This window comes from Glandiceps talaboti, chromosome 1 (genome assembly GCF_964340395.1).
Source record: "Glandiceps talaboti chromosome 1, keGlaTala1.1, whole genome shotgun sequence".
In the NCBI taxonomy this organism is placed as follows: domain Eukaryota; kingdom Metazoa; phylum Hemichordata; class Enteropneusta; family Spengelidae; genus Glandiceps; species Glandiceps talaboti.
This window is the reverse complement of record NC_135549.1, coordinates 25,990,563-26,013,705: the sequence shown is the minus strand read 5'-3', so window position 1 is coordinate 26,013,705 and position 23,143 is coordinate 25,990,563. Positions and strand designations below refer to the sequence as shown.

Genomic DNA, 23,143 nt, shown 5'->3' with positions numbered 1-23,143 from the left:
GTGGCGCCAAAGTGTTGACCAATGAGAACTTTCACAACTATTTTTTTTATATAATGATCACGGCCACGACAGCAAGTGACATCCGTACATGCAAATGAATGTGGTACAAATATACACCAACGGCAATGGCATGTGTCATATCTTTCAAATTCGCGAGCTTCTTTGTGATGCAGTGCGTGTCCCCTAGGTCGCCCGAGAAGACGCAGCAACACGAAGGCATGTGACTACACCTAATGAAACAGTGTACCGTATTCCCTCTGCCCTTGTTTCCTCGCGTAATTCCGGTAGCACCACATTTCAGTGATGGTCCCAGTATATAGTTTATACGTGGAGTGTTCGACATACAATTGCATACATGCAGCCTGATACAACATGCCACGTTGTCCGATACAGCTGTTTCAACGCACATGATAGGAAGCCCTGTACATGCTGTTCTTCATGACATGGCGGCGGTTGCTTTTGTTGGGCTTCCGTTCAGCCAACGAACTATAACCTAAGCGGTATACGTGATACTGCTACCTTCCATGTTCGAAGATGTAGTCAGTGTGTGTTACTATCACGGAGGAAGTTTCCGAGTAACACGAAACAAGATACGTTACGCCCAATGCAGGTAAGAGTGTAGCTGATACATTCCACTGGATAACACATACGATAAATATAGCACTATCGTCTTTTGCAGAGGTCATCTCCTATTTATTTAAGCCTTGTTTAGAATCAACCCTATCTCGGGATGACTGACTGGGACATCCTTGGGTTCTTTGTTTGATTTTAACACCAGGTCATAATGTCAAAACCCTGGCATTCTCCTCTCTTTTTCAGTGAACGTGTTCATTTCAATGTCGATTTCATTTGATCAGCTGACCTAGAAAAATGGTTGAGGATACAACAGTGTTGCACGGTGATTGTTGCCGTGCTGCCCGGATTGTGATCGAGCATACTAACCACCAAATCCAATCGTCTAGAAACTTCTAAAACGTGTAATATTTATTTCAAACCGGAGTTAACCAAAACATCGTCGTTTTCAATGCGAGAAATATGCCATGGTATTTTCTAGCAAGGCTTTACTAAAGGTAACAGTGACAATTAGCATTTGCCCCCAAAAATCTCAAAACAGTCCGAAATTTATCTAGCTTGCGTTTTTTCCAAAAATAAGCGAAAAGAACCTAACAATGAAAAATGATTTCATTGATCTGTTATTCAAAAAGAGTGGTGTTTCACGCTGTATAACTAACGAGTTTATTCTAATTGTTACTAGTATTAGTCTCTAGTCTCCCCTGGGTCGAATCCCTCGGACATAAAGCCCACATTAACCCTAAAATAGAAAACAACGTATTTGCTTTACAATAGACGATTCGGTTTTTTTTGGAAATAAATGCGCCAAAAATATTTCATTCGGACTCCAAATGCCTCCGGGCGTTTGGAATTGTAACATAGTTTTTATTCATTCATCTTCACCTACTAGGTCAGCCTGGAACACTACAATGTGTGCACAGTGCGTCTTAATTTGAATTGTTAATACAATTTAATCAAATTTAGTCATTTTTTTCCCGACTGAGGAAATTTCATTCTGTGTTTGGGCTTCCAATATAACGTAACGAACCGTATGAATAAGTAACTTGCTTGCGTGGAATTTTAGACCCGAACTGCTTTATACATGGTAAGCACCATCACAGTACATGGGAATTACGGGTACAAAAGAAATGGTCACATCGAAGTGAATGCATGCTACGCTATTCAAACGACCATTGTTTTCGTGACAGAAGGGCATTTCGTTCTTTTCACTTTATTCAAAAGAGAGCTCATTACCTAGAGCCTCACTAAGAAAAAAAAATGTCAGAAATACGTTAGTCTTAAAAAATGAGCACGAGTTATACAGGACACGGTCACATGGATATGGTGATAGCCAGAGTTGTTGGTAAGTGCGTAACACCAGTAGCAGTATGACTTCTTTACCATATACCGGGCCTAAAGGAGTGTAAACATAACGTTTCGAAATTGGCGTTTGATCGTCCACCTAATCCGGGCTTAGACCATCTTGACACGGCTCTCCGACATGCAAAGATGGTCATTGAAAGTAGTTTGCATATCATACCCAGATGGGTGGTGATGAAGGCGGGAAAATGTTCATGTTGAGTGAAAAACCGCGAGTTGAGTCCGATACTATGTTCGCTAGTTTCAGTACCGTTATTTTTCAACGTAACACAAAAATGCTTAAATGTTGTGTTTATCCGGTGTTGAATCCCCTAGGCGTTACAACCAGGCGTGTAATCCAAGGCAACTGAATAGCTAGGGTTGACTGGTACTTGCAAGGTACTTGACTTAAAACTTGTATTGAACACATGCATACAGCTTTCCTTCATTCACTACACTTTCTGAATCATTTGACCACAGAATATTACAGAATATGCTATCTAGTTTTTCATGGACCCACTTTCCAGTATAAGACAAGCTAAATTTCTTTGATAGCACGGAATCATACATTTATGGACAACGTGTTTGTAACATGTAATTTTAGACAAATCCGTGTTATATCTCTTTCTCTCTCAGTGTTTGTACCGCGGATTGTAATTGTGATAGAGTATTCGGATGGATATTGTAACCAAAAAGAGAGGAAAAGGTGACGGAAATATCTTAATTATCAAATTGAATGAACCACAGATTACTATATTTATTCACGTAGAAATATGAAAGTTGTATTTTTTAGGGGGCATATTTTGATTTATCAAAGTTGATGACAAAATTATCAAAGGTTCACACCGTCCGCTGACACATACTAAGTTTTTTTGTTTTGTTTTTTTGGGGGGGAGACATTTCATATTTCAAATCGAATAAGCTTTTTCCCGTTGCCAAAGTCTTCATAACAGTAGGACTAAGTGCATGTAGTGTGTTTATCGAAAATAAACAAGGCAACAATGTAATCGAACAAATCTTTTGTTCATTTTCAATTTCCAATCGACTTGCGATTACTGAGTGGAACAACATTGTGTTCACCTCATATAACAACGCAATGGAATTAAAATCTCGGCAATTTATCGTTACTCACCATATCAAGAATGACATTAGATTCAATATAATCATATTACTAGCGGGGAGAAGGGGTGTAACATTCACTTAATTGTGTGTGGAGGTTTACTGCCTTCGGTGTGAATAAGCACATCGACCGACCTCTGAGTCGGCGCTTTTCAATGACAACAATATGTTGCATGTACTAAATATAGGAGGAATAAAAAAGGAGGGGTCGAAAGTCACAGCAGCACGTGTCGGTTATTTCAGATCCATTGCTTTACTACCAACCATGCTTCCCATACTGGCTAGGCAGTACTATTAATGTTTTTTTTTAAAACTGAAATTGCCGTAAAACCATTGAACGTGCACAAGTTTTCTATATTTGACAATTTTGTATCCACGTATACACGTATGTTAAGCAATTACCCCGGCAGCTGGTGAAAAGAACTGCATCTAGCTGAATACAAAAGTGACTAAATGTGTTAGAAAATATGCAAACGTCGGGCAACATGTGTTGTCAGCATTGTTACAAAAGCCGGTCGTGTAATAAAGGAATTTTGACCAATGATTCAATTGGGTAGTTAAACATTTAAAGGCACAAACTCTTTTGAGATCTATGTGTACGTGCTGTAGTATATGACAGAACAAAATGCCGTAGGTATATATTTAAAACTTGCCTGTTGTCATTTGGGCGTTAGGTCTTGCGATTAAAATATGACACTTCTGTACAAAATTATCTATCTATCTATCAACCTATCTACATATGTATAAATATAAAGATATATATATATATGTATATATATATATATATATATGTATGTATGTATTATATATATATATATATATATATGTATATATATATATATATATATATATATATATATATATATATATATATATATATATATATATATATATATATAAAGGAGAAAGAATCTACCTATATGGTATTTATCTTAAGCAGGTAAATGTTGAAATTGTCATACTTTCAAGAGAGATCGCTGATCGCTTTTCGGAAACGTCGTCCTGTCTGTTGTGACACTTTTTTGAAAATATACATTTGAATGCAGATTGCCATATTTAGTATATCGTTGCACAAACTCATCCGTAAGTGTCAACAGACATGGATGAAAACCGCTCAGATGTAGCTAGTGAAAATTGCCATTAGCGTTAGGCCCTACAGTCTATTTTATTCATACAAGTGTTTTTGGAGCACCCAAGATACTCAAGCTGGATGTTGTAGAAACAAGCAATTTGTTATAATCTGTTAAATTCATGAAAATTCATGAAATTATGTTCCAATTAGACAATAAAGCTAGTGAAATAATTTGAAGACGTCATCAAAACGTAATATGATGTTTTTTATTGACCTTGTTCTTATCCACACAAGTCGTTATTTTCCAAGGTTAACCTTCTACTAAAGAAATGCAACATAAATTTTCTTAGCTTTTGAAATGTTAGTGATAAGGTTTATACAAATTGCCAACATACAATATATACTGCCAACCTGAATGACGTGCGTTTAAATAGTGATCTCAAATTTGTTGTGTCTTACATGACTTCATCTTGTCTTTATTTTGTGTTACTGTCTCTGGCAAACACTACACTCTGATAAAACCCATTTTCCTTCAATCTGCCAAGACTAGTTAATTTAACAAAAAAAAGGTATTCCCGTTTTGTCTTCTGTTGCATCATACATATCAACCACGGATGGTAATTCCCCCATTATGATGTGATAACCAGACAAGTCGGTAATGCTGTGTGAGCAAATTCTCTTCGAGGGTAGCTTGTCGTTGATACCTTCAAATTATCGGTTCACAATCCAACATGTCGGCGATTCATATATAGACTACGGACGACTGTGTCGATTCTGGTCATTATGCTGAACTAGAAATAGGACTAAAATGGCACGAAAAACTATTGAAAGTTGGATGGAATTAGGCAAGTGATTATATAAGTCTTTTGTTGAGCGCATTAAATGGAACAGGAATCCAAAATTTCGCAGAGTGTTGTTGGTGTACGGAAAAATACCATCGACAATATTTTCGGATTGAAATAATGAAGCAATACGGGGAGCCAGTATATATGTTGTTAAATTTAGAAGTAACCATTCTCCTCTCAATATACTACTGATTGCATTAGACCAGTCGAATTAACAAGTTCGTAATGTTATACGTAGAGTCTAAAAATACTCGGTTACATCACAACCATCTCTTTTGAAGTAGATCAAGGGTTGTTGATGCCGTAATATAATGCATGTAGCTTATAACATATAGTTTATAGTGGTTGGAATTTTCATGTAAATCGTCGTCACTCTGGTAGCGTGAAAAAATACTCATCGATTTTTATAGAAATGACGTATAAAGTCACCCTATTACGTTAATCTTTTAATTCTCTATACTTCAACGATTCATTGTTTCATTTGAGCCCAGACGACCAAATTTGGTAGTCTGAGCTCAAATAAAACTTCGGTTTCGGCTGCAACGTCTAGCTAGTTTACAAAATGATGCCATAGACATGTCCATGTTATAAAGTTAAAATAATTCAAAGTGAAAGGTGTGTCAATCGGTTTGGTTCCCCAGACGAGGCCTGATAGTAGTTCAAGTTCGCGGGAAAAGGTGTAGTTTCAGTAACCAGAGGCTTGAAGATTACTACCTTCCCTATTCAGCCCGTTGCAATTTTTTTTAAATTTTACTTTTTTTGGGGGGGAGGGGGGTATCGCTTACGATATTGACGTCTTTATGTTTGAATTACATTGATTGACTTGTGAAAGACAACAGTTGTCATTCAGCCTATATGCTAGCCGAAAACAAAATGGTGGAGGGACAGAACTGTGGGAAAAGTGTTGCATAACGACCAACAGAAAGGTCACGACGGTTACAGCTAGCTACTGTGTGTGCGTCACCTTTTGTCATAAAGACAAGTGAACACGGTTGAGTGATAATTAGTGAGTGGAGTCTTTGCTAGACCCACAAAATCGATGCTAGAGACGTCAACTTTCACTGACATAATTTGGTAATGCAGACATTTATGAAGACAATGCCCCTTTGAAAAACGAGATGGAGAAAGTGACAGTTAACTTCCAAACTGATTTATAGTTTCAATTCCAGTCTCTAAAAAGGCATCCTTGAACTTGTACATTTGTATGCAGAGTAATATTCCATGCATCCAAGGATGGACATGGCCGTGAATGTCGAACAATAGGCCTAAATGAATAGTAATTAAGCTGGCAAAAGTCTGATACAGTCGTGTTATGTTTTGTATCACTATTCCGTGCTTTTGACATATTTTGAAACAAGCTTCAAGATTCTCAAGGTGCTTGCTTTTCAAAGTGTTTGTATGGTCAAATATTATCAAAAAATGACAACGAACCATGTTAGTAAAGTGATAATGTCATCGTTCCAGGCCAACATTTCATGTTTTTGACGGCAAAATGAACCCGATTTTAGTTCTGATCACTCAAAAAGGTGTAGTATATAAAGATGTAGCAGTTGAAGATATAGCCTTAGTAATAATTCTCATACCGCGAGAGCAGCAATCAAAACTATCACTTTAAAACATTTTATAGTTTGTAAATTACAATATTAGATTGTTAGACACCGCCATTTGGTACTGGGGGAAGGTTTTGTTCTGCAAAAGTAGAATTGGACACAAACCACCAGTTTTATTTGACCATGTTTGAAAATTACGACTCTAATACTTTTCCTCTATTTTGTATAAGGCTACCCTCAATGTCAATGAAAGACTGTTTTCTACAATGTATTTGTCTTGAATAGCTTTTTTTAATTCCAGTTTTCGTAATTTCAACGTACAGTAAAACGAAGCAGATGTCCCGCTGAGTGAACAATTGCTATTTTGCCAAGCTAATAACCAACTACACGTAGTGTCGTCGACGCTAACACGCCATCAATTGAATGTCGCTGTAATATTGTATCTCAACCTAACCAATGTAATTCAAACAAATTTTACAATTTTTTGTAAATATTCATTAAGAAAAAAATCCTGCCGAGTCCTGAGGACAGCCTACCCCTTTCTTACCCTCATCCATGAATCAGAAACTGGGAATACAGCCGAACGAAAGGGTTGAACCATTAGGTTGACCTCAATTGATTAAGGCGTATCTGTCGTCGATTACAATATTGGAGGCAACGATATACAGTTGTTCGGGTCACTGGATCATTCGATTTCTTAATTAAACTGTATTGAAATTACTGTGGGCCAAATGATATACATTCTATTACCGGTATCATGTGTATCACTTTATTATTATTACTAGGGACATTCCGTATCACATGGAAAGCACAAATGTATTGCCATTCTGTTTGATTTTTTTTCCACTCGTACAGACGTTAGTTGCGTGAAGTGTTTTTGCAGCATTATTATCCACAAATATTCTCATTAATTTGAAGGGAATTTTTAAAAAAAAAAAGACTTGTGTTTTGCTTGACTCGCTTGTATATTCTAAAATCATTGTGTTCTCAATGTTTTGACATTTTGTGTGCGATAGACTGAAGAATTCCTGTGTATTTGGTATGTGTTCTGCACCACGTCTATCGTCCTGTCCAGATCCTCCGAAACACGGCCCCCGATAAATGTTTGAAACCCCCTAGTGTCACGTATTACACATGTAGATTAATCTCTTTGACGAATTACCATGTTAGGAATGTAGGTTATATAATCATGTTTTCCATTGTTGGTTTTCTACTTGTACTCTTTTTCAAATTATTTGACAATGCAAAGTTTTCCTTCATAATTTTACCCAAACATGCAACTGTTCTTCATTTTGTTGTCCTTCTAAAGCCTGGACAGGTACATGTTTTTTTTTAAATCGTATCTTTGAATAGCGTCATAAAAGTGCATTGCTACGTCAATTTACCAACCAGGAATTAATACTTGAGTCTATTTTAACCCAAAAATATGGTTGTTGTAATTGAATTATTCACCGTGAATCTGAAGTAGCCTGTTCCAAATAACGAGGAAGTGATATGTTAGTGCAGTTACTAGTATCAATACAGATTTCTTGGTCATGAATAAACATGTCTGATAAAAAAAAATCTGATCTACCCTTCATGTTGTAGTCAGTCTTGTGTGTTTTGTACCATTGATGGAAATAAGTATAACGGAGGCATCTACAACAACATTTGCATTGAATCTTTAGCTTCACAGAAACGGAGGAAACTGTCTGCTACAGTAAACTGTTGCACCTGCTACGATCCATTGTAGTGGTTACTTTACATACCACAAATTAATATTTCCGTTTTCATTCCCTTAATTTCCATCGCAGGGAGAGTTGGGACTAATTTGCAACGCTGACGTTGATGTCGACAAGAGCGATGGCAGAACCAAAATGCACAATATATAACTGTGTATCATTGTCTTGATGAAGAGTCGTCGAGCGGAATTGAACGACGACGGGAAGAGGCTACACGGTGTACTGTTTTATGCCTGTAAACCTTGAACTCCGGTAAGTATATCTGTGGTGATGTATTGCTTTAATTTTACACGACTGAGATGAAATTGATAACAACTAGGGAAGTCATAGTTTAGCCTAGCTTATATGAGGTACTAGATGGATTTCGATGGACGAACATGGTGGCATTTTGCTGACGTGATTGTCACGATGTATAGAACATTTTTCAATGAATACGAGTGGCAAATTGCGTACCCTTACTTGAGATACGAGGAGCATCCAGCCAGGACGAATGCAAGACAATCATGTTGTCAGACAATATGATTCTATCATTAGGTGACATAAAAACTGCTGCCTTCATATGGTGACCTTTAAAGTGAATTAGTAATAAAGTTCCCAAAGATTTAGTCGTCTAACACGTAAATCTTTAAACGAAAATTAGTGCCGTTGTCTGCGTCATTCACCGGAATTAGCTAAAAAAGGTCATTCCAAATTGTATTACGTTGACACAGCTACTAATAGCAGTTGGACGATTTTACAAATGTCGGAATTACTTACAACTAGCAAATTATTGTTTATATAAAAAAATGTGTACAAAGTGAAAACTGACGCATAATAGTGTCACTGAGCTTTGCCATTGATGTCCACTGCAAATCGGTGTACTAGTAATCTTGTACAGCTGTGACCTTTCTAATTGACTCGTATGCATACAAGTTAAGTTTCTAGCGTGACTTAGTTGTAATTTACACCTGCTTGAATACACAAACACAAATATATATATATATATATATATATATATATATATATATATATATATATATATAAATATATATATAAATATATATATATATATATATATATATATATATATATATATATATATATATATATATATATATATATATATATACACACACGATTGCCAGAAACATGTTACTATGTATCATTATATATAAAATATCGTAAACCATACAGTTCTATGTATGTACACTCACAATGTGTTGTTGATTTTGGTACTTCTGAGGTCACCTGTTGTTGATAATTGCTTGCACAATTGGTTGAAAAATGAATACAATATTGGAAGGTGACATGAGCTCGTAATTTCGATAGATTAATAGTGTGCACTTTATGTATACATTTGGAGAGTGCAACAGACTTCTTTGGGTATGAATCTGTTATCGTTTGAACAGGTGTGAAAAGACAGGTCCAGACGCTTTCTACTATATTAAAGAGGATAAATTTTTTGACAAAATATTGTTTATGTTAAGCTTGGTCCCTGGTGATCATCTCATATTAACACCTGGTTTAAAATAAAAGAAGGCGGATGAGTGGGGGGGGGGGGGGTATCTAGAACATCACTGTATAAAATCGCAGATATTAATAGTTGTGGTTGAAAGGAATACCACAGACGATTGCGGATAGCTCGAGGTGTGATATATGCCACTGTAAGGACGATTATGGCATTCTATTTTCAGCAGCAGGGCCTGGTTTGACAGCCGTTTTTCGAATATTTAAATGGTCGTAAAATATCATTAGAGATAAAAACCATATTTCATGATGTTTTTAAGGTCACCAAATGTGCTAATAAACAGTCGACGAATAATTCATTGTAGATAATATTGAAATGCACCCGGATGAGTGACTTCCTCCGAGTCACTTCCCTCACAAACGCCGCTGTCTTACGAACGTGGTTCGGATTACATAGGAAATATTGCTCGGGGAAGTTTGTGTATGTGTTTAATATATACACACTAGATTTTGGTCACAAGAAGCGATGTTTTAGCAAAAATAAATGCTAAAATTAGGAATCCGTCGACAAAATTTGAAGAAAAAGAGAAACCGTCAGTCGAATTCGTCGATTGTGCATTCCCTTTCAATTCGGTTGAGTGGGATGCTTGCCATATGTTAGTTAACGTTTGCTGACACGTACAAGGGCGGATGTGAGTCAACAAGACAGTGTCATCGGTAGCCGACGTGTGTATGTGTGTCGATGGACAGAACTGACTGTATTTGCTGCGGTCAGTTGTATGTCCAGCACCTTGTACCTAAGATGAGGCATATCTTCGTATTATAGTTCCCGAGCAATTATTGAAAAAAAGGACCCACTTCTTGTTCCTTTTGTTATATTTGTTTATTTCTTCGGCATTTTGCGTCATCGGCGTCGAGTTGGTAAGTTGTTTTCTTCATTTTTAGAGGCGCAATATATTTGCATAAACACACAGCCAGTAAGAGCATAGTAAAAATAGAAAATTTGCCACAGTGGAGAAAGATACATCTTCCGGTTTGTTCGACAGGAGTTCGAAATTTGGTTGCACCATGCCATCCAACCACTGGGTATGTCATTTATGTGTCATCATCGGTTAAGATTTCGGTCATCAGCTTCGTGTTGTATTATAATAAAATTTATATATATATATATATATATATATATATATATATATATATATATATATATATATATATATATATATATATATATATATCAATTAATAACAATAATAATAATAATGTGAGCATTATGGTTTTATTCGCCACTACAATAGCTCCAATCGATATCGTGTACGTATTATAGTTCTATCATTAAAATGACTGCATATCTGATAACTTTAAAATTGCAATTTTTTTAAAAAAAAAGGAAATTAAGAAGAGTACTGTCATTCTAGATTGTGATATAGAATTCAATAAGGCAAATCAATTCTCAGAACATTATCTATAGTCAGAATATGTATGTGATAATTGATTTCTCTCGTCAAAAAAAGACGAAAGGGGGGTGTACATGTATGCCACCCATACTTGAATAAGTCGTATGTCTACTTCCCGAAGAAATGGTATACAGCTTACTTGTTTCGATGTATTATAGTGTGTGTATACGAGTTTCAAAGAGAAAGAAGGGGCCAGGTGTAAAGATGGGGACAAAAACAGACGGGACACAGCACAAATACTATGTAGGAAGACCGTTTTTCTGGGGTGTCTTTGTGTCTGTCTGTCTGTCTGTCTGTCTGTCTGTCTGTGTCTGTGCCTGTGCCTGTGTCTGTGGATGTTTCTGTGGATGTTCTGTCAGAGAGATGAAGTTGAGACACATTTCAATATTTTAATGGAAAGGCAAGAAAACTGTCGTATAACCTCGTGGCATTGTTGGATTCTAAATCAGTTCATGTAAAGACAGGAAAGAGACATATGTGAAACACAATTCAGAATGTTCAAATGATGTCAGACAAATGTATCATGGGCATCAAATTCAGCCAATACGGCAAGATTGGAGAACCTACGTTTGTGGTATCTATGTGTTTTAATGTGGGTATTGTAAAGTAATCCCAGCAGTCACAGAAATCTATACACTTAGATAAGTAGATATGTCTACGATAGAGTAGTGTACGTGTATCGTTATCGGTCTATAGTCTGTGGACTTGCACAATTATATATAAACTGATACCCAAGTGACAAATAACATAACAGATAGAAATATCTTAGTGGATAAATTCATACCAAGGTTTCCTAGCTTTTAATTGTGAAGCTATTTATAGATATGCATATTCGTTTGCCAATTAGCTTCTCTTTGGCCTCGGGATATATATTATATTATGTGTGATTTATTAGTTCACGATAAAATAAAAATGGATATGCCTGCGTCTATTCCCATAATTTTGTGTTTATTAATGTTTGTCGATGTCAAGGTAAATTGTCTTTTACATCAAGTACATATTAACATCATGATAGCTTTCAACGTTTTTAACGGTTCTGTTTCCGAGTCTTTCTCTCTCTCGTCATTTCAAGGAATGTGGAGACGGTATTGTGTCTCACTCAATGTCTGTCTGAATAGTGTGATTCAAATTCCATAATTTTAAAATGTCTTTAATGTTTGTTTTTCATACTTTGCAGAATCTTTGCAGAAAGGTATTATAACGGACGGAATAGATAGTAAGGGTGAAAGGGAGGGAGGGGTTGTCGGTATGGCAACCATTGTCTTTTAAGTCACGTATATGGAATGCAGTAAGCTCATTACCTTGCCCTGACCTCGTAAATTTGCTCCACAAGGAGAGAAATCAGTGTTCATGTACTTGGGCATTTTATTCATCAATTCGATGTTGTAGCTTCTGTTCCATAGTTTCACTACATGAATGTCTCCTATATAACACTCTACGCCGGCCACGCCACAGGTAAATATACTACGACAGTTTTGTATTGGTATTTCACGAGTTTTCATCTCGAAGGAAAACAATCCATTGGGGGATATTTGTGTTTGCTTTTGTCAGAGATGGGCCGCAATTTATAGAGACTCAACGAGAGATGAATGGATAGATTCAATTGGGCTTAGATTGCGCCAGTTACATTACTAAAAAACATATAACGGATGTGCAATTGATGAATGGTTGAGATGTGACGCGTGGAACCTAGTGGAAAGAACACGTATATGCAGGTAATTGTAACTGTCTCTAGGTAAGGTTAGATAGACAGCCATGACAAGATAATAACGCCTCGCTACGCTAAATAACAAATTCATACATCAGATCTGGATTTACTGCAGCTCACTCGGGACTGTGGTTCAATTGCGTGTCCTTGACGTTCAGCTACGTGAGTGTTTGTCGTGATAAGGATACACAGAAAAGGGTATATTGAAAGTTTACATGTTAACTTAAAACATTCTGACATGCATGATCAAGAAGTACTGATAGCCAGATCAAAAATAACCAATACAGCTGTTCAGTTTCCATGACGATCCCCCAAACAGCGCCCTATCGGTCGAGTCACCTGACGGGATTCTAAACACGTGACTGTTCTAATTTGACCAAGCTTCATTGTGTATGCTTGGGACGGTGGATGACTGGCCGCTTATTACCGGTAACTTCGCACTCAGCATGATAATTTTAAAGAGACGGATGACGCAGGAAGATGGCTGACATGGGTCAATGTCAAATAGAGCGGGAACCCTGACGAATATTGCTAAGTACCACTTGATTGTGTTAATTACTAGTATATATATATACTTTAAAAAGTACTTCAGACATTGTTGTACAGGATTACAGTATTTCTCTATCTAGTCAAGTACTGTATTGTGATTTTCAAGTTCAAGTAATTGAAATAATTTCAGGTGATTCACAGTCTTGAGATAATTCGTTATGTATTTACTCTTCAGAAACAGATGAGGAAAGATCTGTGCACGACTCCATCACAGACAATTCAAGTAAATTACTCGTCTGTGACTCCATGTATCTTCCTTTTTTTCCCCACAATCGTATTTCTTTAAATGTGTGTATAAACTTGAAATCTTTCCTCCAGTATTTCGATTTATTATATTTTCTCCAAATAACGTTTAAATCTGACAACTTTGGAAATGTAAATTCAACATCAGGACATTATATTACCTGTAAATCTTAATATTTTTAAGCTTTCAGAACCCACCATCGTATATTTGAAATGTCGAGTGAACGCTTCTTCATCATACATCACGACGATGAATGGCCCTTTCTCTGCTTTATATATTTAACCATCTTACCCTTTTTACGTTTCCACGTGCATTTAACACATCTGCTCTTGTCCGAACGTATTAAATTATCCCGTGATACTGCATTAGTTATCGAACAAGAAAGATGCAACAAACACCTGTTCTCAACCATATGCATGGACCCAGCCTGTATTTGAAGTGATGTCTGTTTGCCTAGTGAAACAACGTCATTCTTGAAAAAAAAAATTCGAATCACGATTTGGGAGACACAGAAAACGCCAAGTCTCTTGTTAGAGGGAGATTAAACACTTACTATACAGGGCTCTTTGACATCCAATAATTATTTAATTCCATATTACTGGAAAAAAAGTCGGGTATATTAGAAAATTAAATTTCGTAATATTGCTACTTAACCTATTATCTGAGTCAATGGAAACTCTTCCCTTTAAACTTTACTCTAGAAATCAAAGAATATGACCTTTACCACCACAAATAGGTATATTTAGAAAAGAATAGCAATATGAGAGACTAAACCAGATTTATTGTGTTACCAAGGCAACACGATTAGCGACAAGGTCAGTCGAGCACTGCCCATCTCCCATTTACTATTCCTCACAATGTTCTGTGTCAAGTATACGATACGTGTATTGTTTTAACAATCACATTGCTTTCCTCAATGTCCCTAGTCAGGAATGTCAAGTACTTGTTCAAATACTAGTTTTCGATCATTTCAGACGCTTCTGTAGTGTTTTGCAAAAGTTCGTATATTGAGCTGAGCAGTGACTGACTGGCTGACTGAGGCACAAGAATACAGAATGTAGCTAGGAACTTACAAGGGTTATGGAATCAGAATGCAATCTCGACATTTGCAAAAGATCAAATAATTTAAACTTCAAGCGGGTGTAATCAATAGGAGAGATATTTATACGAAAAACATTTTAATAGTTCAGTGAAGGGGTAGATGTAACTGTTTAAAATATTTATAGAGAAGAAGTGAGGTCAATCAATATAAAGTTGAACAAGTCACGTCAAAACAGGGGCGAGTCAGAATAAGTCAAAGCCATCACCGTTATGCTGATAGTCTAAGTTTTAAAAATGGCTATTTTAAACTTGTTTTTGTCACATTGTTTGCAAATATAAATAACCACTATCAACTGCAAGACAAAATAAACAAAACATTGAAATTAATAATATGGCAACGTTTTGAGGTAATAGGATGCTTATTTTAATTCAAGGTATAGAGAATGCCCCCTTCCCCCTTCCCGAATATTTTAAGGTATTTGACTGTCTTGTACCGCAGTAATTTTCATTTTTAATAAAATGTAGGTTATACACGATGCTTGTTTTAATTCATTATATACAGAATGAATGACCCCCCCCCCCCCCCTACACCACCACAATATTTTAAGGTGTTTGTGTGGCAGTTTTCTACTTGCGATTTTATTTTTCTGTGGGCAATTCGGTGACTTCATGAACTGAACTCTGATAAATTGAATCTAAAATATTAGACTAGACTTTCGGAATTGCTCGCTCAAATGGCTGACGTCTAGTGAACACCTTTAGGGTACGCAAAATTAAAATAACCTTACAGCTTGAAATAAATCGAACTGGTCCCCAGTGGGAGACTGCTACTAAGAGCAGACGACCGTTTCCGACGTGTCCGCGTACGCTTTCCCTATATGACCGAAAACTTGCCATCAGTCCTGTCACAACTTTAAGCCAAAATTTACTTTCTTGTTTGAAAAATGAGATTATACTATTAAGACGACATCAAGTCTAGGACAAACGTTCTAATAATCTAATGCGTAATTGGTTATTTTAATGGCATTAAGAGGCTCTGCAGTCTAGAGTCCAATATTTGTGAGAAAAATGGGGGGAAAATGAAATGAACAGAATTGCCCAGCATGACGAATGAATAGAGAGGGAGAATGATCGATTTCACCTGCTCATACAAATCTCTACGCCATTTCCCACTGAACAATTTACTACATCACCGTTTCCGGTTTTCGAAACTATTAAGAAAAGTATTGCGACTCGTGTCGTGCCTCGAAAGGTAATAATTCTTACCAAAAAAAAACCACGTCAACTTAAACAAGGATTGCGATTGTGGTAATTTTTAACAATTTCACATCAATAAAAGATGGCGAAGTCAACCAATTACTTCACCTGCAGAAGTACACGTAGGTACACGTACACGATGATAGCGTCGACGTCGTGATACTCTGAGAGAGTAAGACAAAGTGCATTCATGCATACCTATGATAGATACACGCGCCAAATAAATGTCATGAAACTACAACGAAAATCGGGTAACCCAGCTGCTGTCCTGTCGATAAAGAAACATGGCGCCATTCTTTCATAAAAGTTTTAAGAAAATCATCCTGCTCAGGAATATTCAACATCCAAATGCACCTATTTGAACAGTTCTACTCAGTATGAGTTGGACAGGTTGAGGTTATCAGCAAATAAATCGTTCAATCGCTAGTGAGATTCTATCTTGACTATGGAATTCGTTGGTGGAGTATGAATGATTTTTAAAAACTAGAAATTACATGTACTTTGACATTAATTTATTTCTGTTTAGGAAACTTAGTTCATGATATTTTGTATAACTTGTACTTGGATTACGACAATAATCTGCACTGCTCATGTCAAAAGTTGTGTATGCTTTACTGTCACAAAACCTTTAGGCAGGCTTGTCCGGACGCTTAAAGGGTACTGCTTCGCTGAACAGGCACAGAGATGGTCCCTGAATGACGAAGGACCGGCAAGTGAAATCCCAGGAAATGAATATTTTAAAACCATTCATTTAGTTTCATTGAAGAACGATTATTGTACATCACCCATTGAGCAATTTCAATTGTAAATGACCCTTTAAGAGAGTCAATCTCGTGCGGGTCACCCGTAATACGTCATACGTCGCGCCACCCGTCTTATCTCAACCTCAACAATATTGCCTGCTTCCAGTCGAAGGTTGCGTGCATATTTTTATTGCTATGGCGACCAAAGCCCAGGAGTCACATTTATCTTAAAAGTGACAGGCGGAGATGAAATCAGAGGAGTTGTTAAGAGTTAGAGGAGATATTGATCACACGGATTGTCTGAAGAAAGCCAGAAATAACAAGAATGAAATCCCAAGAAGTATATACAGATATACAAGCACAGTGAGAGTTGGAATGTGTCATATGTTATGTGTTATGTGATTTTAGAGAAAGATTTGGTCCCGCCCCAAGCATTGACAAAATGGAACGCTCGACCAAAAGTCGTATATTTACCCTATGGCTCAAATTTATGAATTTTTAATGAAGCGACGCGTTTAGAGATCTTGAGAACTATTAAAGTCGTCATTCTGCGTTTATCACAAGATTATGGAATACTAACAAAACAAGAAGAAGATGATTTTAATCACAGGGAAACTACTTCACTGAAAATGTCAATGGCGATCTTGAACTTGACTAATCTTCTTCTCCCTGGAGACTCATTAATGGCGTTACAAAGCAATATGTTCACCTGTGATGCTATGTATACGGATACAGTCGACAACTGATATCGACATTACACGGTGCCCAAAGACAACTTTAATTGTTTTTATGGGAAGGCGTTGTGGGAGTCTTCTTATTTCGAGGCAAGACGTATAGTAGGACTTCGAAGCGTCTGTTACCCGGTCATTCGCTTGATCTACTTTCCTCTGTATTTTGATTACGGGTGATGAATATTTATGAGTTAGAAATATGGCGGACATAGTGCTCTATATATATATACACACACACACACGATATGAACCTACAATACACGTACTTGAAATATTTTCATATTTAATTAACAGTAATAATAACATAAAATTAATCAATCTAGATTCGATTTAATTACATTCATTTCCTAATGTTTTAAAGTCATTTAATATGATGGTATGGATGACCAACTTCATTTATATGAAAGTGGTCCTGGTATGAACTAAATTTACTTGTGTACACGCATTTCCATATGTACCTATATGTTTGTTTTGTTTAAAAATTCATTAGAGGACTATTCACTGAAATATTCTTTCAAGAAACAACATATTATCATAAATGTGGGGGGAAAAAACATAACGTTAGTAACGTGATCATTTTGTCTGCCGGCCTTGGAAATACTCCCCTGGGTATTTGCCAGGAATAAATATAGAAAAACAAAACTGTCAGAAAGGAAAGATTAATTGTTCTCATTCGGAAGCTTATCGTAGGAAAAGAACGGAATTGAAAAATCGCAGACAGTTGAAATTACAATGGAAATTACTTGGTTTGGGTCGACGGGCTAAACGTAAACGTGTTTTTTATCGATTTTTTAGTGTTGGCCCAAGTGAAATAAAGTAAATTACTCCCAAGGGGTGGACGCCTCATTGAAAGAGAAGCTCGTAGGCTTGATTCTGGCTGACTTTCATCGTTTATCCGTCTTGAATTTACTTAACTGGAGATTGATGCCAGTTGGGATGATTTTTCAACTGCACAACCAAGTATGACAAAGCAATCTGTCGGTTTTAGCTGTATTTATGCTATGTAGGTATACGAAACAATGGTACATTTCCAACCTGTTTGCGCGTCAAAGGGGAATCGATGACATCCCGTCAAACATCCAAATCTGAGTTTCTAGATGAGTGGTGTCTGCGATGACACCCCCTGTCCGCTGAGAGATGTTTATGCCTACGGAAGTCGAGCTATCATCCGCTAATGAAAGGTATCAACGGTACACCTCACATTAACATTGCCAAGTACTCGGTTTATCAATAGAGTGTGTAGTTTTGGCTAGATCTTCCCATCTAAGTAGGAAAAGCGATGTAAGGAGACAGTGGGACATATCAAACAAAGAGAACAAAACACAAATGGAGCATATAAAGATATAGAGAGGGGGATGCAATAAGGGATTTCACTCGTTATTCAGTCTATAAAGTCTTTCGTTTCTTGTAATGTATGGTTTCGATAGTCTGCACCATATTTTTTTCGCATTAATCCCCTCTAGTGCGATATTGTATCAAATTAAAAGTAAGTATTGCTCACGGGGGGGGGGGGTATATCCAATTTATAAGATTATCAAAATAAACCCCCCCAAAAAAACCAACAACAAACAAACAAACATGAGAATTGTCATTTTACGTATTTTGTGTTTTACATCTCTTGAAATTACTTTAATGCCAACGACCTCTCTGTGTAAACGACACTATTGTATCTTGAAATGGGAATAGGGTTCCCGACTACTCTTGTAGTACATCTCAACTTTAAAAAAAAAACCTGTACTGTTCATACTCCACAGAGCACATTTGTAGCTTTGGTTAACGTTAACGTTGATTTAAACCACGTTATTAATTGAATCGTTAGATTGCTTACGAATTTAGGGCACATCTTCTGTATGTTCGCTAATTACCTACGAACACAACAATCTCATTAGCGTCCACTGATTTGGGATGTCGTACCACGCCAATGGGCAATATTCAATATTGAAGTTCAGTGCCCTTTAGATTATATCCACGCTGTTGGCGAAAAGATAAATGCAATGAAAGAATTAAGAAACGAAAGAGCAGATTTCAAGGGAAAAAAATGAAAAAATAAAATACAGCTGGGTAATTGATTGTGATTATTGAGTATTACCAGACGCGGATTCATCAATCGATCGGTAATGAAAATTTTCAGTCCAAGATTTTTCTGTTTACAAGTATTTATTTATTGTGTTTTTTTCAGACCATCTATCAAGTACAGACGTGATGGCATTATCGACAGTAAGAAGAATTCTTTATATATTACCCAGGAGAAGAACCTTGGTTGCCAAGCGATGATTGACGAAGAAATCACGTAGATGTGTCATGTCTCGTCCAACTAGCCTATTTCTAAAGTGATGATTGTTTTGTCAACGATATTCTCATTCTGAGGGTAAGACTTTTGTTATGCACACTGAAGTCACCTATGTAAAGTTTATCGCTTTCCCATAGCTTTTTTTTTGCTAGACTCTCTGTAACATCTCTAAGGTTTTTTTTTAACTCTCTGAAACATAAATGTCCAAAGAAATATTCTTTCCTGCATCAGTAGTAGCATTGTTCATGTCCTATCTGGGATTAGCTCCCGTGTTTGTACCACCGCACTTGGAAATAAATGCAGACCTCATCTCAACACCTATACTCAAATCCAGCTCAATGATAACACCCAACCCTGCCGATTTAGAAGCTACGCAAACACCCGCTGCTTTTACCCCCTTTTTTGCTTCTGCTTCGCATTGTATATGGCACTATAGAATTCACTGTCTGAGAGTTCAACTACTCAGTGGCTTTTATGGTGCTATGCACAAAGCTAAGAGCTTGCATCCCTTGCCTGCATCCGCCACTATAATTTCGCTTGCCTGTGCACGTGCATTACTGAAGTCTTGACTATCCTTATTCTGTTATCAAAGAAGATCCGAGTCAGACATATTCTGGAAGACTCTATTTTCCTATGGCTCGGTGTTGTTTTTCTAAAGCCAGAAATAATTGTATGGATAAGAGTCAATAAAGAACTTGTGTCCGTTTTTTTCTTAAAGTGCAATGTATTATCCCCATTCATTATAATAGTAATCTCTGACCATGCTATTATGATATGTGTGTAGCTGGCTATTATCTGTGTTCATCTTAATGGTCGACATTATAGCAAACACACAGACAAAAACCAGTGTCTTTTTCTCTTACTAAAGTTCAAGGTCCCTCCCTCTTTGGCACTAGCACATTTTGCTGTTCTTTTCAGTCAGCGAAAGTATGCTAGTGGCAAGGAGGGCGCGATCATATACTCACATCCGGGTAGTTTCACTTTTTCTCCGAGTTTGGTTTAGAGAAATCATAATAGGCTAGAAAAAAATCAGGACGTCATCGCTAGTAAATCACTAGTCTTATCACACTGTCATCATAGACTTATTGTCTATCTTGGCGTCCATGTACGTTTCTCTCAGTGTTGCAGAACGGTGGGACATTTTCTCTTTTGGAGCGAGCAATCCACCCGACGTGTGTCTGAGCAAGTATTCGTTCTTATAATTATTCTTCGCTCACATTAATTTGGTTTATTTTGTTTCTCATTTCTGTGCATGATTACTTTTTTCCGCTCTTTTGGATGTCTGGTTTTTTTGGAGTATTTTTTTTCTGACATAAAATGTCGTTGATATCGGAAATGTCGAGACAAGTTTCTGTGGATGGGAGAACGAACACTTCTGTCAACTCCACCAATAGTTGTTGAATTTGTCCGATATAAATTACGTGTGCCGTTCTCTATGTACATTTTTGGTGTCAAAAATTGACTGATATTGAGCTCGATGTTTCTGCTAGCGTGCACTGAAAATGGCAACGAACGATTGCTTCACTCTGTCAGACTAGAGCCCGTCTATTCTTGGGTTGTTCTCTGTATTTGGCAATAGATAGAATTCACACTGTATCAAGTAAGACATCAGTGGTTCTACTTTTGCCATGTATAGCGTGCAACGTACGCAACAACAACCGTCGTGGTCTCAACATCCCCGGTAGTCACCGTGGTGTAGACTGTCGTGAACCCTGCCAGTGTAGCCTAATGGCGTATTCGATGTCCCTATGAATTTGAAGACATGTTTCGCTAATTCGTAGACTCTACGAGAGTCATCTTTGTTGCTGAAAAGTGCGAAACTCGTTTGTAGTAAAAATGGTCATAGTATCAATAAGTATGATCGACTTGTAGTATACTTTCATCTCATTTCGATTTGATTTTAGTTATCAAATCTTTATGACAGAAATTAAGGCTTGTATATGTATAATTTTTTAGGGCACTGTGTCTAGCCAACGGCTCGTTATTTCCACACATCGGCTGATCTAAAAATAAATGTGAAACGAGCGACGAAATGGAACATGTCTAATTGATAAATTTAATAGCGAAGATTTAATTCAGATTTTCACCTGCTTATTATTGAATGTATTCCAAAAAATGTTTAGTTTCCAAAGATTTGTAACAACCATATTTTAGGAAATCATCATCGTGAAAGCGTTGTTAAAAATAATGATATTTTGTTTTCCCATTCACAGGATATCTATTGCGTCGGAATGGACAAGTAAATCGTTCTCGAAATGTCTGGAGCAGACTTCAACACTGTTTGTGACTAGCAGTGGTCAAGACTGCTTTGGTCAATTTATCAGCTCTAATACGGTCGTCCAGGAAATTTGTCGATTTTCTTTTAGATTTTCTTTTGTTGTAATGTTAACTGAAAGTACGCGATGGTGTTGTATACAATCATCTTCGTAGTTCTCACAGCACCATCAGCGTGCACTGTACAAGTTTCGTTGTCACGTCTTCGTAAACTGAATAGAGGACTGCCAGGAAATATTTTTGATATATACCATAAAATATATGATATGTACTTTGTTTACCAAGTAATGAATATTTGTAGCACAAAACCAACAATACATTAAAAATACATTTTTATGCTAACTATACGTTTGGAGTCTAGTCGTGTTTGGTTGTAACATGTCCATGTTTGTCAATTAGTTTAGTAATTAAATCACGTCGCTTATTGCTTTTCGTATCGACTGTTTAAGGGGTCTCCATAAAGGAGTTCGAATGAAAAGCGAACACCGTTGTTTCCATTCGGCAACTACAATACTTCTACATACATTATAGAAGTTATTAGAGATAAAACAACGGAGGGAGTTAATTGGTGAGTGTTTCTAGCAATTTCACGACCTTGAAATATTACCTAAACACTGTTTTTCCTCCGAAAGGATGCTTTTGATTTTGTTTAAGTTGGTTATTCAGATATTGCATCGAAATTCAAGTGAGTTTTGGACTGTATGAACGCGTAACAAATTAAATATGGCTAAGATGTTCTAAACTTTCTTGTCTCGATCTTTTCCAAGCTGTTTCGTTTCGATCATTAGCTAACGTTTATTGCAATCAAAATTCGACGCAAAAGCAACTGACGGACGAGCACTTGATTTCTCCCTCGTCCGGGCATTTGCGATAATGTTTTGATATGATTACCGAAATAAGATGACACAACGTGATTTTCTTTACACTCGAAATGTTCTTATTTTGGCTATCGTTTCGAATGATCGTTCTTGAAGTTTTCTTGGGTACAGTTCTACAAGGCCTTAGCTGAAGGGAACTTTTCTGTAGGAATGATAACAGTATGTCGACTAGTTGACGCAGTTTTGACGGGATATTTGTTTTCATGCACGTATACGGGGGATAGCAAAACTCAAAATACGTTGATTATGGCCAAAGGATGCACGTCTATCAAATTCATACATCTAGATCTGACGTGACTTATGTACGTAC

At 36.8% G+C, this 23,143-nt stretch overlaps 1 long non-coding RNA gene across 1 annotated transcript; it reads left to right on the top strand.

Annotated features, from left to right (window-relative positions):
• The first annotated feature begins 187 nt into the window (after positions 1–187).
• Positions 188–22,263, top strand: LOC144441662 (uncharacterized). Its single transcript, XR_013481388.1, has 4 exons — positions 188–610; positions 8,291–8,470; positions 19,571–19,759; positions 21,895–22,263. It is a non-coding gene; the product is annotated as an uncharacterized LOC144441662 (long non-coding RNA).
• Positions 22,264–23,143: the final 880 nt, after the last annotated feature.